At 51.2% G+C, this 13577-nt stretch overlaps 1 protein-coding gene across 3 annotated transcripts in view; it reads left to right on the top strand.

Annotated features, from left to right (window-relative positions):
• ugt8 (UDP glycosyltransferase 8) overlaps positions 1–13577 on the top strand; it is a 335492-nt gene that overhangs the window by 291625 nt on the left and 30290 nt on the right. The gene's annotated exons all lie outside the window — the stretch shown is intronic.

The following is a 13577-nucleotide window of genomic DNA, read 5'->3' on the forward strand; positions in this document are numbered from 1 at the left end:
GCGGAAGCTCAGTGGAGGAAAGTACAGGGGGCGATGTATGAATATGGGGAGAAGGCGAGCAGGATGCTGGCACACCAGCTCCGAAAGCAGGACGCGGCCAGGGAGATTGGGGGAGTGACAGATAAGGCTGGGAAGGTGGTGCGGAGGGGGGTGGATGTTAATGGGGTCTTCAGGGACTTCCATGGGGAACTGTACCGGTCGGAACCCCCGGTGGAGGGGGTGGAATGGGGTGCTTCTTGGACAAGCTGCGATTCCCGAGGGGGCGCCGATCGAGCTGGAGGAGGTGGTCAAAGGGATAGGGAGCATGCAGTCGGGGAAGGCGCCGGGGCTGGATAGGTTTCCGGCGGAATTTTATAAAAGGTATGTGGACCTGTTGGGCCCCCTGTTGGTCCGGACCTTTAACGAGGCAAGGGAGGGGGGGGCTTTTCCCCCAACTATGTCACGGGCGCTGATTTCCTTGATCCGGAAGCGGGACAAGGACCCTCTGCAGTGCGGGTCATATAGGCCGATTTCACTGCTAAACGCCGACGCTAAGCTGCTGGCAAAGACCCTGGCCACTAGAATAGAGGATTGCGTGCCCGGGGTCATTCATGAGGACCAGACTGGGTTTGTGAAGGGAAGGCAGTTGAATACGAACGTGTGAAGGCTCCTCAATGTCATCATGATGCCGGCCGTGGAAGGGGAGGCGGGGATAGTGGTGGCATTGGATGAGGCAAAGGCCTTTGATAGGGTTGAGTGGGAGTATCTGTGGGAGGTGTTGGAGAGGTTTGGGTTTGGGGAGGTCTTTATTCGGTGGGTGAGGCTGCTCTACGAGGCCCTGATGGCGAATGTAGCCACAAATAGGAGGAGGTCGGAGTACATTCGGCTGTACCGGGGGACGAGACGGGTGCCCCCTGTCCCCTTTGCTCTTTGCGTTGATGATTGAGCCCCTGGCCATGGCGTTGAGGGAGTCAGGGAACTGGAGGGGCCTGGTGCAGGGTGGGGAGGAGCATCGAGTGTCGCTTTATGCGGACGACCTGTTGCTGTATGTGGCAGACCCGGTGGGGGGGATGCCGGAGGTGATGAGGATTCTTAGTGAATTCGGGGGTTTCTCTGGGTATAAGTTGAACCTGGGCAAGAGTGAGTTGTTTGTGGTGCATCCGGGGGATCAAGAGGAGGTGATTGGTAGGCTCCCACTGAAGCAGGCAGGGAAGAGCTTCAGGTACCATGGGGTCCAGGTGGCTGGGAGTTGGGGGGCCCTGCACAAGCTCAACCTCACAAGGTTGGTGGAGCAGATAGAGGAGGAGTTTAAGAGGTGGGATATGTTACCGCTGTCGCTGGCGGGGAGGGTGCAGTCCGTTAAGATGACATTGCTCCCGAGGTTTTTGTTCCTGTTCCAGTGCCTCCCCATCCTTATCCCAAAGGCCTTTTTTAGGGTGGTCAACAGGAGTATCACAGGATTTGTGTGGGCGCATGGGACTCCGAGGGTGAGAAGAGTGTTCCTGGAACGGGGCAGGGATAGGGGGGGCTGGCGTTGCCCAACCTCTGTGGGCACTATTGGGCTGCCAATGCAGCGATAGCACGTAAGTGGGTAATGGATGAGGAAGGGGCAGCATGGAAGAGGATAGAGGCAGCGTCATGTGTGGGCACGGGCCTGGAGGCGCTGGTAACGGCGCCGTTGCCGCTCCCTCCAACGAGATATACCACGAGCCCGGTGGTGGCGGCTTCCCTCAAAATTTGGGGGCAATGGAGACGGCATAGGGGAGAAGTGGGGGGATCGATGGAGGCCCCGATACGGGGGAACCATCGGTTTGTCCCAGGGAGCATTGATGGCGGATTTCTGGGCTGGCACAGGGCAGGGGTTAGGAGGTTGAGGGACCTGTTTGTGGAGGGGAGGTTCGCGAGCTTGGGGGAGTTAGAGGGGAAGTTTGGGCTCCCCCGGGGAACATGTTTAGGTACATGTAGGTGGGGGCGTTTGCCAGGCAGCAGGTGGAGGAGGGAGGATTTCGGACATATACCGGGTGATGCAGGAGGTAGACGAGGCCTCGGTGGAGGAACTGAAGGGTAAATGGGAAGAGGAGCTGGGTGAGGAGATTGAGGAGGGGACGTGGGCGGATGCCCTGGAGAGAGTGAATTCCTCCTCTTCCTGTGCGAGGCTTAGCCTCATACAGTTCAAGGTGCTGCATAGGGTCCACATGACTGGGACAAGGATGAGTAGGTTTTTTGGGGGCGAAGACAGGTGTGCGAGGTGCTCAGGGAGTCCAGCGGACCACGGCCATATGTTTTGGGCGTGCCCAGCACTGGGGGAGTTTTGGAAGCGTGTAGCAAGGACGGTGTTGAGGGTGGTGGGATCCAGGGTCAAGCCAGGCTGGGGGGGGGAGGAGGGGGAGAGGGGAGGAGGGAGAGAGGGAGGGGGAGGGAGAACTGAGTGCATGGGTTTGTGGGATGTGGCGGGTGTTATCTCTTTCCGTTTTTTTGTTTGGGTGTTCTTTTGTTTTTTTCTTTTGTTTGTAATTGCTTTTGAGGTTGGGTGGGTATTGTTTTTGGGGTGTTACCACGGTTGTTTTGTTAATAGAGTTGAGATGTTTATATTTTGTAAAAATTTCAATAAAAATTATTTTTTTTTAAAATGAATCTAGTTTATGGAGGGTGGACTATTCAGATGTTAGGAGAGTGTTAGAGTAATCAAGTCTCAAGGTAACACTTATGACTGAGGATTTAAGCAGGAGATTAACTCAGACACTGGCACATTTGGTCAAATTTAGACTATAGGTTGGAAAAATTTATATCAAAAGGACTCGTTTTAATTTTACTTGTATCACTGACTTGTATTACATCTTGTACATCGTTGTGGTGAATATGTTCAAGATTTTTTGTCTTTCATGTAGAATATATGATCTACTTTTAAAATTGCTGTAGCTCTTATACTAGTACAATATGAGGATATTCAAGGTAATGATATTCAAGGTAATATACTTTCACTGTTTCTCAATTTTATACCTTTTCATTTGGAGAAAGATGTTTGTTCCAGGAATATGCTTAAAAGCTTTTTAAAAATCTTTTCAGGTGCTGAAGACTCTGGTTACTAAGCACCATTTCAATTGCTAATAGCTTGTTCAAATTTTGGATTGGACTTTATTGTTTCGAATTAAGTACACAGTGCAGAACTATATAGATAAGGTCCGCTTTATGTTTTTAAAATATATTTATTAAAATTTTAAGAGTCTCCCAACACAACATTTACAACTGAAATAACCCTGAAGTACCCCACAAACTCTACCCACCTGCACCCGTTAGCGACAAAGAACTCTCCAAAATGTAATATAAATAGACCCCCCATCTCTTGCGGAAGCCGTCACTCATCCCCCTCAAGGCGAATTTCACCTTTTCCAAACATAAGAACTCTATTAAATCCCCGAGCCACACCAGGGCAGAGGGTAGAGAAGCTGCCCATCACTCCAATAGGACTTGCGAGCGATCAGTGAAGCAAAGGTTAATACATCTGCCCCGCACCCGTCTGCCACTCGGGCAAATCAGACACCCCGAACATGTCCCCCAGGGGATTCGGCTCCAAGTCCACATGTAAAATCGCCGTAATGGTGCGAAAGAACGACCCCAAAACCCCTCCAACTTCGGGCAGGACCAGAGCATATGATTCACTCTGCCCCTCCTGCACCATTCACACACCTCCACCCCTTCAAACAACTGGCTCATCCTTGACTTCGTCAGGTACACCCTATGAACCACTTTTAACTGAACCAGCCCAAGCCTCGCACACAAAGTTGAGACATTCACCCTCCGCAGCCCCTGGTACCACAATACCTCCTGCAGCTCCATCCCTAACTCCATCTCCACCTGCTTGGACCACTCCAGAGTCACCATACACTCCCATTGATCACCGAGATGGCCCTCCCATCGGGTTGGGTGGTGCCACTGGGAAGGTCGGGCAGACCTTTTTTACAAAACCCCGTACCTGCATATACCTGAACCCCTCCCGCTAGGGGACTCCATACTTTGTCTCCAAGGTCGCCTTCTAAAAACAAACCCTTTACTTCGCCAGCACGCGTTCCTCCCTAAAACCTCACGTCCATCCTCCCATAGTTCCCTCAGATCGGTATCATTTTCCCCCAATTCAAAGTGCTGCTGAAACTTCCTCCAAATTTTCAATGTGGCTACCACCAGCCGGCTACTGGTATACCTCCCTGGGGTAAATGGGAGCGACACCATTGCCAGCGCTTGCAACTCCGACCCCTTACAGAACCCAGCCTCCAACTTCACCCATGACGTCTCAAACTCCCCACTCCAACCCCACACTTTCTTGGTATTCGCTGCGCAATAATAATGTAGCAGGTTCGGAAGGGCCAGACCTCCCAACTGTCATCCCCCTGGAGCAACGTCCTCCTAACTCTTGCCACTTTACCTGTCCAAATGACTAAATCAACTTCTCCACACCCATAAAAAATGACTTTGGTAGAAAGACCAGCAGGCACTGGATCAAGAACAAGCAGTGTGGCAAAACATTCATCTTCACCACCTGTACCTGGCGAGTCAATGATAGGGGGAGACCATCTCATCTCAGCACATCCTCCTTAACCTTGTTCACTAAACTTGTAAAGCTTCACTTGCGGAGCCAAGCCCAGTCCCGTGCCACCTGCACTCCCAGGTACCTAGCGTGGGTTGGTGCCACCTGAAATGACAAACCCCCCCCCGGAGGAGACACCACGAAACACTCACTTTTTCTCCAAGGTTCCGCTTATACAGGGCAGCAGGGTAGCATGGTGGTTAGCATAAATGCTTCACAGCTCCAGGGTCCCAGGTTCGATTCCCGGCTGGGTCACTGTCTGTGTGGAGTCTGCACGTCCTCCCCCTGTGTGCGTGGGTTTCCTCCGGATGCTCCGGTTTCCTCCCACAGTCCAAAGATGTGCGGGTTAGGTGGATTGGCCATGCTAAATTGCCCGTAGTGTCCTAATAAAAGTAAGGTTAAGGGGGGGGGGGGGGTTGTTGGGTTACGGGTATAGGGTGGATACGTGGGTTTGAGTAGGGTGATCATGGCTCGGCACAACATTGAGGGCCGAAGGGCCTGTTCTGTGCTGTACTGTACTGTTCTATGTATACCCTAAATTGGTCCTGAATCTGTTCAGCAACCCCATTATATCCCCCACTGAAGCACCTGGATTCGAAATATAGAGCAGCAGATCATTCACATAACGGGACACCCTATGTTCCACCCCCCCCCCCCCCCCCCCCCCATATCCCTTTCCATTTTTCCACACACTTCAGCGCCACGGCCAAGGGCTCTATCATCAGGGCAAACAGAAAGAAGGATATAGGACACCCCTGCCTAGTTCTTAAAGTACCCTGAGTTCATCTTGTTCATATGCACACTCGCCCTTGGGCCCCTGCACAACAACCTCGCCCATGCCACAAACTTAGGCCCAATCCCAAACCTTCCAATACTGCAAACAAATAGCTCCACTCTACACTGTCAAATGTACCTCTCTGTCCAACACCACCACCACCCTCCACCTTCTTGCCTTGCGCCGGAAAGACCTCTAAATTCAACAGGTGCTGCACATTAGATGGCAAATGCCTTTCCTTCCCAACCCTGTCTGCTCCTCCCCAATCATCTTCATGACGCACCCCTCCAACCTAACTGCCAACACCTTTGCCAAAATCTTGGCATCCGCGTTTAAAAACGAAATCGGCCTATATGACCCGCATTCTCTGGGTCCTTGTCCTTTTTTAGCAGCAAAGAGTTGGATGCCTGTCCCCTCATCTCCAACAGTGCCCCTTTCGCCACCGCGTCCTCAAACATCTCCACCAACAGCAGCACCAATTTATCCAAGAACCTATTATAAAATTCCACCAGGAAACCACCTGTCTTCCCTGTCTGCATCTTCCCTATCGCCACCCATACTTCTTCCAGCCCCACTTCCTCCACTCACACTGAAATTTGAAAATCGCTTATTGTCACAAGTAGGCTTCAAATGAAGTTACTGTGAAAAGCTCCTAGTCACCACATTCTGGCTCCTGTTCGGGGAGGCTGGCTCCTCCAGATGCTCTCTCCTCTACCACTATGGGACTCCTAACTGACCCAGAAACTCCCTCATGTCTGACCCATTCTCCAGAGGCTCCAACCTGTACAACCTCCTTTAAAACTCCTCAAAAACCTTATTCACCTGCTCCAGTGCAAACACCATCTCCCCCATCGTATTCCGAACCCGAATAATCTCACTTGCACTCACCTGCTGGCGGTGCTGGCCTGCCAACATCGACTGACCTTTTCCCCCATACTCATATAAAAGCCCCTTTGCCTGCCTCAACTGCTGAATCGCCTTACCTGTGAACAAGTCAAACCTCGCCTGCAGCTCTTTCCTCCTCACCAGAAGCTCCCGCGTTCGATCATCTGCATGCCTTCCATCGAGCTCCCAAAATTTTCTCTATCAACCATTTTGGCTCCTCTCTTACGTAGATGGATAGGGAGTATCCATCTACGCCTTGAACGAGATATCTTCACCCCTCACTACCGCTTTCAATGCTTCTCACACCACCGACTACAACACCTCCTCCGTCCTGTTAAAGCCAACATAATCCTCAATTACCCTCCCCATTTTGGTGCAAAGGTTTGGGTCCGCCAACAGCCCCACATCCAGGCCGGCCTCTGTGCTGGTCCCTTCTCCAGGACAATCTCTGAATACTCTGCCTGCCTCACCTCTGCCAGCAGTGTTTTTCCCATCACAAAAAAAATCTATTCACGAACATATTTGTGCACAGGCGAGAAAAACGAGTGCTCCGTATCCCTCGGATCTAAGAATCTCCATGGGTCCGCCCTCCCATTTCTTTCATAAACGCAGCCAAGGACTGAGGCTCAGACCTAACCACCTTCGGGTTCAACACCATATTGCAGTCCGTCCGTCCCCACGTGCGCACACACAAAAGTATTAAAGGTATCCAGGTCTGGTATGGCCGTCGACATCCTCTTCATGAATTGAACGTCGTTGCAATTCGGGGCATATACACCAACCAGCGCCACCAACCTCCCCTTCAGTGCACCCATCACTATTACGTACCTACCCCCCCCCCCCCCCCCCCTTATCCTCCACCACTTTCTCTGTCTGAAAATTTGCCCTCTTACCCACCAATGCCGCTATCCCTTGAAAATGAAATGAAATGAAAATTGTTTATTGTCACGAGTAGGATTCAATGAAGATAGATAGAGATAGAGATAGAGAAATACAGCACAGAACAGGCCCTTCGGCCCACGATGTTGCGCCGAACTTTTGTCCTAGGTTAATCATAGAATTTTGGACAATTTTTCATGGCCAATCCACCCAACCTGCACATCTTTGGACTGTGGGAGGAAACCGGAGTACCCGGAGGAAACCCACCCAGTCACGGGGAGGATGTGCAGACTCCACACAGACAGTGACCCAAGTCGAAATCGAACTTGGGACCCTGGAGCTGTGAAGTAATTGTGCTATCCACAATGCTACCGTGCTGCCCTTAAGAAGTTAACCTACACTCCATTATTCTACCCTAATCCAAGTACCTATCCAATAGCCGCTTGAAGGTCCCTAACTTTTCCGACTCAACTACTACCACAGACAGTGCATTCCATGCCCCCACTACTCTCTGGGTAAAGAACCTACCTCTGACATCCCCTCTATATCTTGCACCATTTATCTTAAATTTATGTCCCCTTGTAATGGTGTGTTCCACCCGGGGAAAAAGTCTCTGACTGTCTACTCTATCTATTCCCCTGATCATCTTATAAACCTCTATCAAGTCGCCCCTCATCCTTCTCCGTTCTAATGAGAAAAGGCCTAGCACCCTCAACCTTTCCTCGTATGACCTACTCTCCATTCCAGGCAACATCCTGGTAAATCTCCTTTGCACCTTTTCCAAAGCTTCCACATCCTTCCTAAAATGAGGTGACCAGAACTGCACACAGTACTCCAAATGTGGCCTGACCAAGGTTTTGTACAGCTGCATCATCACCTCACGGCTCTTAAATTTAATCCCTCTGCTAATGAACGCTAGCACACCATAGGCCTTCTTCACAGCTCTATCCACTTGAGTGGCAACTTTCAAAGAACTATGAACATAGACCCCAAGATCTCTCTGCTCCTCCACATTGCCAAGAACCCTACCATTAACCCTGTATTCCGCATTCAGATTTGTCCTTCCAAAATGGACAACCTCACACTTGTCAGGGTTAAACTCCATCTGCCACTTCTCAGCCCAGCTCTGCATTCTATCTATGTCTCTTTGAAGCCGACAACAGCCCTCCTCACTATCCACAACTCCACCAATCTTCGTATCATCTGCAAATTTACTGACCCACCCTTCAACTCCCTCATCCAAGTCGTTAATGAAAATCACAAACAGCAGAGGACCCAGAACTGATCCCTGCGGTACGCCACTGATAACTGGGCTCCAGGCTGAATATTTGCCATCCACCACCACTCTCTGTCTTCTATCGGTTAGCCAGTTTGTTATCCAACTGGCCAAATTTCCCACTATCCCATGCCTCCTTACTTTCTGCATAAGCCTACCATGGGGAACCTTATCAAATGCCTTACTAAAATCCATGTACACTACATCCACTGCTTTACCTTCATCCACATGCTTGGTCACCTCCTCAAAGAATTCAATAAGACTTGTAAGGCAAGACCTACCCCTCACAAATCCGTGCTGACTATCCCGAATCAAGCAATGCCTTTCCAGATGCTCAGAAATCCTATCCCTCAGTACCCTTTCCATTACTTTGCCTACCACCGAAGTAAGACTAACTGGCCTGTAATTCCCAGGGTTATCCCTATTCCCTTTTTTGAACAGGGGCACGACATTCGCCACTCTCCAATCCTCTGGTACCACCCCTGTTGACAGCGAGGACGAAAAGATCATTGCCAACGGCTCTGCAATTTCATTTCTTGCTTCCCATAGAATCCTTGGATATATCCCGTCAGGCCCGGGGGACTTGTCTATCCTCAAGTTTTTCAAAACGTGCAACACATCTTCCTTCCTGACAAGTATCTCCTCAAGCTTATCAGTCTGCTTCACGCTGTCCTCTCCAACAATATGGCCCCTCTCGTTTGTAAATACTGAAGAAAAATACTTGTTCAAGACCTCTCCTATCTCTTCAGACTCAATACACAATCTCCCGCTACTGTCCTTAATCGGACCTACCCTCGCTCTAGTCATTCTCATATTTCTCACATATGTGTAAAAGGCCTTGGGGTTTTCCTTGATCCTACCCGCCAAAGATTTTTCATGCCCTCTCTTAGCTCTCCTAATCCCTTTCTTCAGTTCCCTCCTGGCTATCTTGTATCCCTCCAGCGCCCTGTCTGAACCTTGTTTCTTCAGCCTTAATAAGTCTCCTTCTTCCTCTTAACAAGCCATTCAACCTCTCTTGTCAACCATGGTTCCCTCACTCGACCATCTCTTCCCTGCCTGACAGGGACATACATATCAAAGACACGCAGTACCTGTTCCTTGAACAAGTTCCACATTTCACTTGTGTCCTTCCCTGACAGCCTATGTTCCCAACTTCTGCACTTCAATTCTTGTCTGACAGCATTGTATTTACCCTTCCCCAATTATAAACCTTGCCTTGTTGCTCGCACCTATCCCTCTCCATTACTAAAGTGAAAGTCACAGAATTGTGGTCACTACCTCCAAAATGCTCCCCCACTAACAAATCTATCACCTGCCCTGGTTCATTACCAAGTACTAAATCCAATATGGCCTCCCCTCTGGTCGGACAATCTACATACTGTGTTAGAAAAGTTTTCCTGGACACACTGCACAAACACTACCCCATCCAAACTATTTGATCTAAAGAGTTTCCACTCAATGTTTGGGAAGTTGAAGTCGCCCATGACTACTACCCTGTGACTTCTGCACCTTTCCAAAATCTGTTTCCCAATCTGTTCCTCCACATCTCTGCTGCTATTGGGGGCCTATAGAAAACTCCCAACAAGGTGACTGCTCCTTTCCTATTTCTAACTTCAACCCATATTACCTCAGTAGGCAGATCCCCCTCGAACTGCCTTTCTGCAGCTGTTATACTATCTCTAATTAACAATGCCCCCCCCCCCCCCCCACCTCTTTTACCATCCTCCCTAATCTTGTTGAAACATCTATAACCAGGGACCTCCAACAACCATTTCTGCCCCTCTTCTATCCAAGTTTCCGTGATGGCCACCACATCATAGTCCCAAGTACAGATCCATGCCTTAAGTTCACCCACCTTATTCCTGATGCTTCTTGCATTAAAGTATACACACTTCAACCCATCTCCTTGCCTGCAAGTACTCTCCTTTGTCATTGTTACCTTCCCCACTGCATCACTACGTGCTTTGGCGTCCTGACTATCGTCTACCTTAGTTGCTGGACTACAGATCCGGTTCCCATTCCTCTGCCAAATTAGTTTAAACCCTCCCGAAGAGTACTAGAAAACCTCCCTCCCAGGATATTGGTGCCCCTCTGGTTCAGATGCAACCCGTCCTGCTTGTACAGGTCCCACCTTCCCCAGAATGCGCTCCAATTATCCAAATACCTGAAGCCCTCCTACAGCATTCCTGCAGCCACGTGTTCAACTGCACTCTCTCCCTATTCCTAGCCTCGCTATCACGTGGCACCGGCAACAAACCAGAGATGACAACTCTGTCTGTCCTGGCCTTTAACTTCCAGCCTAACTCCCTAAACTTGTTTATTACCTCCACACCCTTTTTCCTACCTACATCGTTGGTACCAATGTGCACCACGACTTCTGGCTGCTCCCCCTCCCCCTTCAGGATCCTGAAGACACGATCAGAGACATCCCTGGCCCTGGCACCCGGGAGGCAACATACCTTTCGGGAGTCTCGCTCGCGACCACAGAATCTCCTATCTATTCCCCTAACCATTGAATCTCCTATTACTATTGCTTTTCTATGCTCCCCCCTTCCCTTCTGATCCCCAGAGCCAGACTCAGTGCCAGAGACCTGGCCGCTGGGGCCTTCCCCCGATAGGTCATCCCCCCCTAAAGTTACTGTGAAATGCCCCTAGTCGCCACATTCCGCGACTGTCCGGGGAGGCTGGCCCTGCTATTGAAGCCCGAGTGAAATGCTTGGCTTACACAATCCTTCCGCAGCCTCACCTGATCCTTCAGCTTCAAATGAGTTTCCTGCAGCAGCACCACATCGGATTTCAAATTCTTTCAAAGCAAGTAACCTTTCACTCAATTCACTGGCACCCCAGCCTGGGGTGGATAGGGCCCATGTTCCACGCCACTACCCAAACTGGGGGTGTCCCCCATTCCCCCGCCCTCCTTTCAGTTATTGCTATTGCTCCAAGCCCCGCTTCATGGGCAGGCCCCTTCCCTACCCCTAGTCGCCGCCACCGTCCTACCTGTCCACCTTCCCATAATCCCCGCCACTTCCTCTCAAAACCACCTCTCCAGGCATTGCCCCATTCCCCCCAACATTCCCACCTTCCAGGCCCATTGAAACCTGTTCACACAGGTTCAAATGACCGTGGCCCTTCCCCCCACCTTGCTCTCATTCGCCAGCCAACCTTCATTCGCTAATGCGACGGCCCTCGCCAGAGCCCCCTCCCCCACACTAAAGAAACACACCAACATCAGTGCCTCCCACACACAAACCTTCCAAACTCCCAGAATAATCTAGTACACAAAGCCCTTAATCCCAAAAACCCACAGGTCACCACCAACATCCCCAAATCATCTCAACCCAAACGCCTCTTACACTAAGATAGCCATAACGATAAAGAACAATGTAACAGGAGGAGCAGAACAAAAACGGTCAAAGTCCAAATTCAAAATAATTGGGCGCGATTCTCCGCAGGCCACGACGGGTCGGAGAATAGCGGGAGGGCCTTCCCGACATTTTTCCCGCCCCCCCGCTATTCTCCACCCCCCCCCCCCCCCACGGCCGCCCCACGACACGAATCGCTGCTCGCCGTTCTTTACGGCGAACAGCGATTCTCTCCAGGCCGATGGCCCGAGTTCCCAGGCCTTTTTGGCCGTTTTCACGAACGCAATCACACCTGCTCTCACCGTTCGTGAAAACGGCCGCAAAGTGCCGTCCCGGACAAACATGGCACCGATTGGCACGGCCGTGCCAAGGGTGGCATGGGCCTGTGATCGGTGGGCACCGATCGCGGGCAGCGGGTCCGATACCCGCGCACTATTTGTTCCTCCGCCGCCCCGCAGGATCAGTCCGCGGGGCGGCTGAGGGGCATGACGGCCCGCGCATGCGCGGGTTTGACGCATCTGTGTGATGATGTCATCCACGCCTGCGCGGGTTGGAGCCGTCCAACCCACGCATGCGCGGCTGACGTCATCGTGCGCGTCAGCCGCCGTGACGCTTGGATCGCGGGCTTAGCGACCGTCGCTAAGCCCGCGATGCCGTGCTTCACGGGGCCGCGCTGCTAGCCCCGCCCGGGGGGCAGAATCGGGTCCCAGGAGGGGGTGCAGAGGCTGCCGTGAAACACGGCCAGTTTCACGGCAGCCTTTACGACTCGCCGCATTTGCGGAGAATCGCGCCCATTGTCTCTGCCGTTATATGTGACCCTCTGCTTTGCCGGGCAGACCATACCATGCTGCGCTTATACAATTCCGCCTTCGCCTGACTAAAGGCCTCCTAAGCTCCGTCATGAGCTCCTGGTATACATGTATACCACTCCTTTCCCACATCACCTCTCATTTTGCCTTCGCCCATCTCGGCACCTTCTACTGTTAACTGGAAACAGCCGATGACCGCTTTCAGCAGCTCATTCGCCTTTGGGTTCAACCGGAGTGAACAGTGGGCCCTACCCAACTCGTAGAGGGAGGGTTCCTCCCCCTCCCCCATCAGCTGGGCAAACAACTCCGCCAAATACCCTGTAGGCCTCCAGCTCCATGATCCTCAAGTTCTACTTTTGTGACCTGTTCTCCAGGTCCTCCGCTTTTGCTCTCAGCCCTCTATTATTGCCCACCACCCTCCACAACTCCTTACCCATCGAGGTAAACTGGCACTGTGCTGTGACAATCCCTTCTCCAGCTCCTTCATTTTCTCTTCTTGCTCCTGCACCGCCGTCAAAGTCTTTGCCAAAGCCTGCTCCATTGGGGCAAGGGTCTCACCCACCCACTCCTTAAGCAAGGTCCTCATCTCCATCCGATGCCTGTCAAAACGTTTCAAACAGAGACTTAAACTCCACAGCCATCATCTCGACCATCTATTTCACTATAATGGGCGTGGCTCCACCTGGCGAGTCTTCTCCCGCCATCTTTCCTCCCACTGAACTCCCCACCACCACTCTAAATGTTAAACTCTTGTTCACTCCCTTTTTCCCCGGATTCTTTTTCTTGGTTTTTGACATCCTTGAAGTACCTCGGATTTCCCTGTAAATCCTCACATAAAACTTTCCCCTGAAGCTGGGACAAAGGACCAAAAGCAGCGACTCAGGCAGGAGCCACCAAACGTCCGACCTCCACCTACATGTCTCCACTGGAAGTCCCATGTCTGCTTTCTGTTGAATAGTCTTCAGAAATTATTACAGAAGCTGTGATGTGATGTACATTAAATTGGATATACTCTTTTGGATTTGAAGAT

Source organism: Scyliorhinus canicula, chromosome 3 (genome assembly GCF_902713615.1).
Source record: "Scyliorhinus canicula chromosome 3, sScyCan1.1, whole genome shotgun sequence".
NCBI classification, from domain to species: domain Eukaryota; kingdom Metazoa; phylum Chordata; class Chondrichthyes; order Carcharhiniformes; family Scyliorhinidae; genus Scyliorhinus; species Scyliorhinus canicula.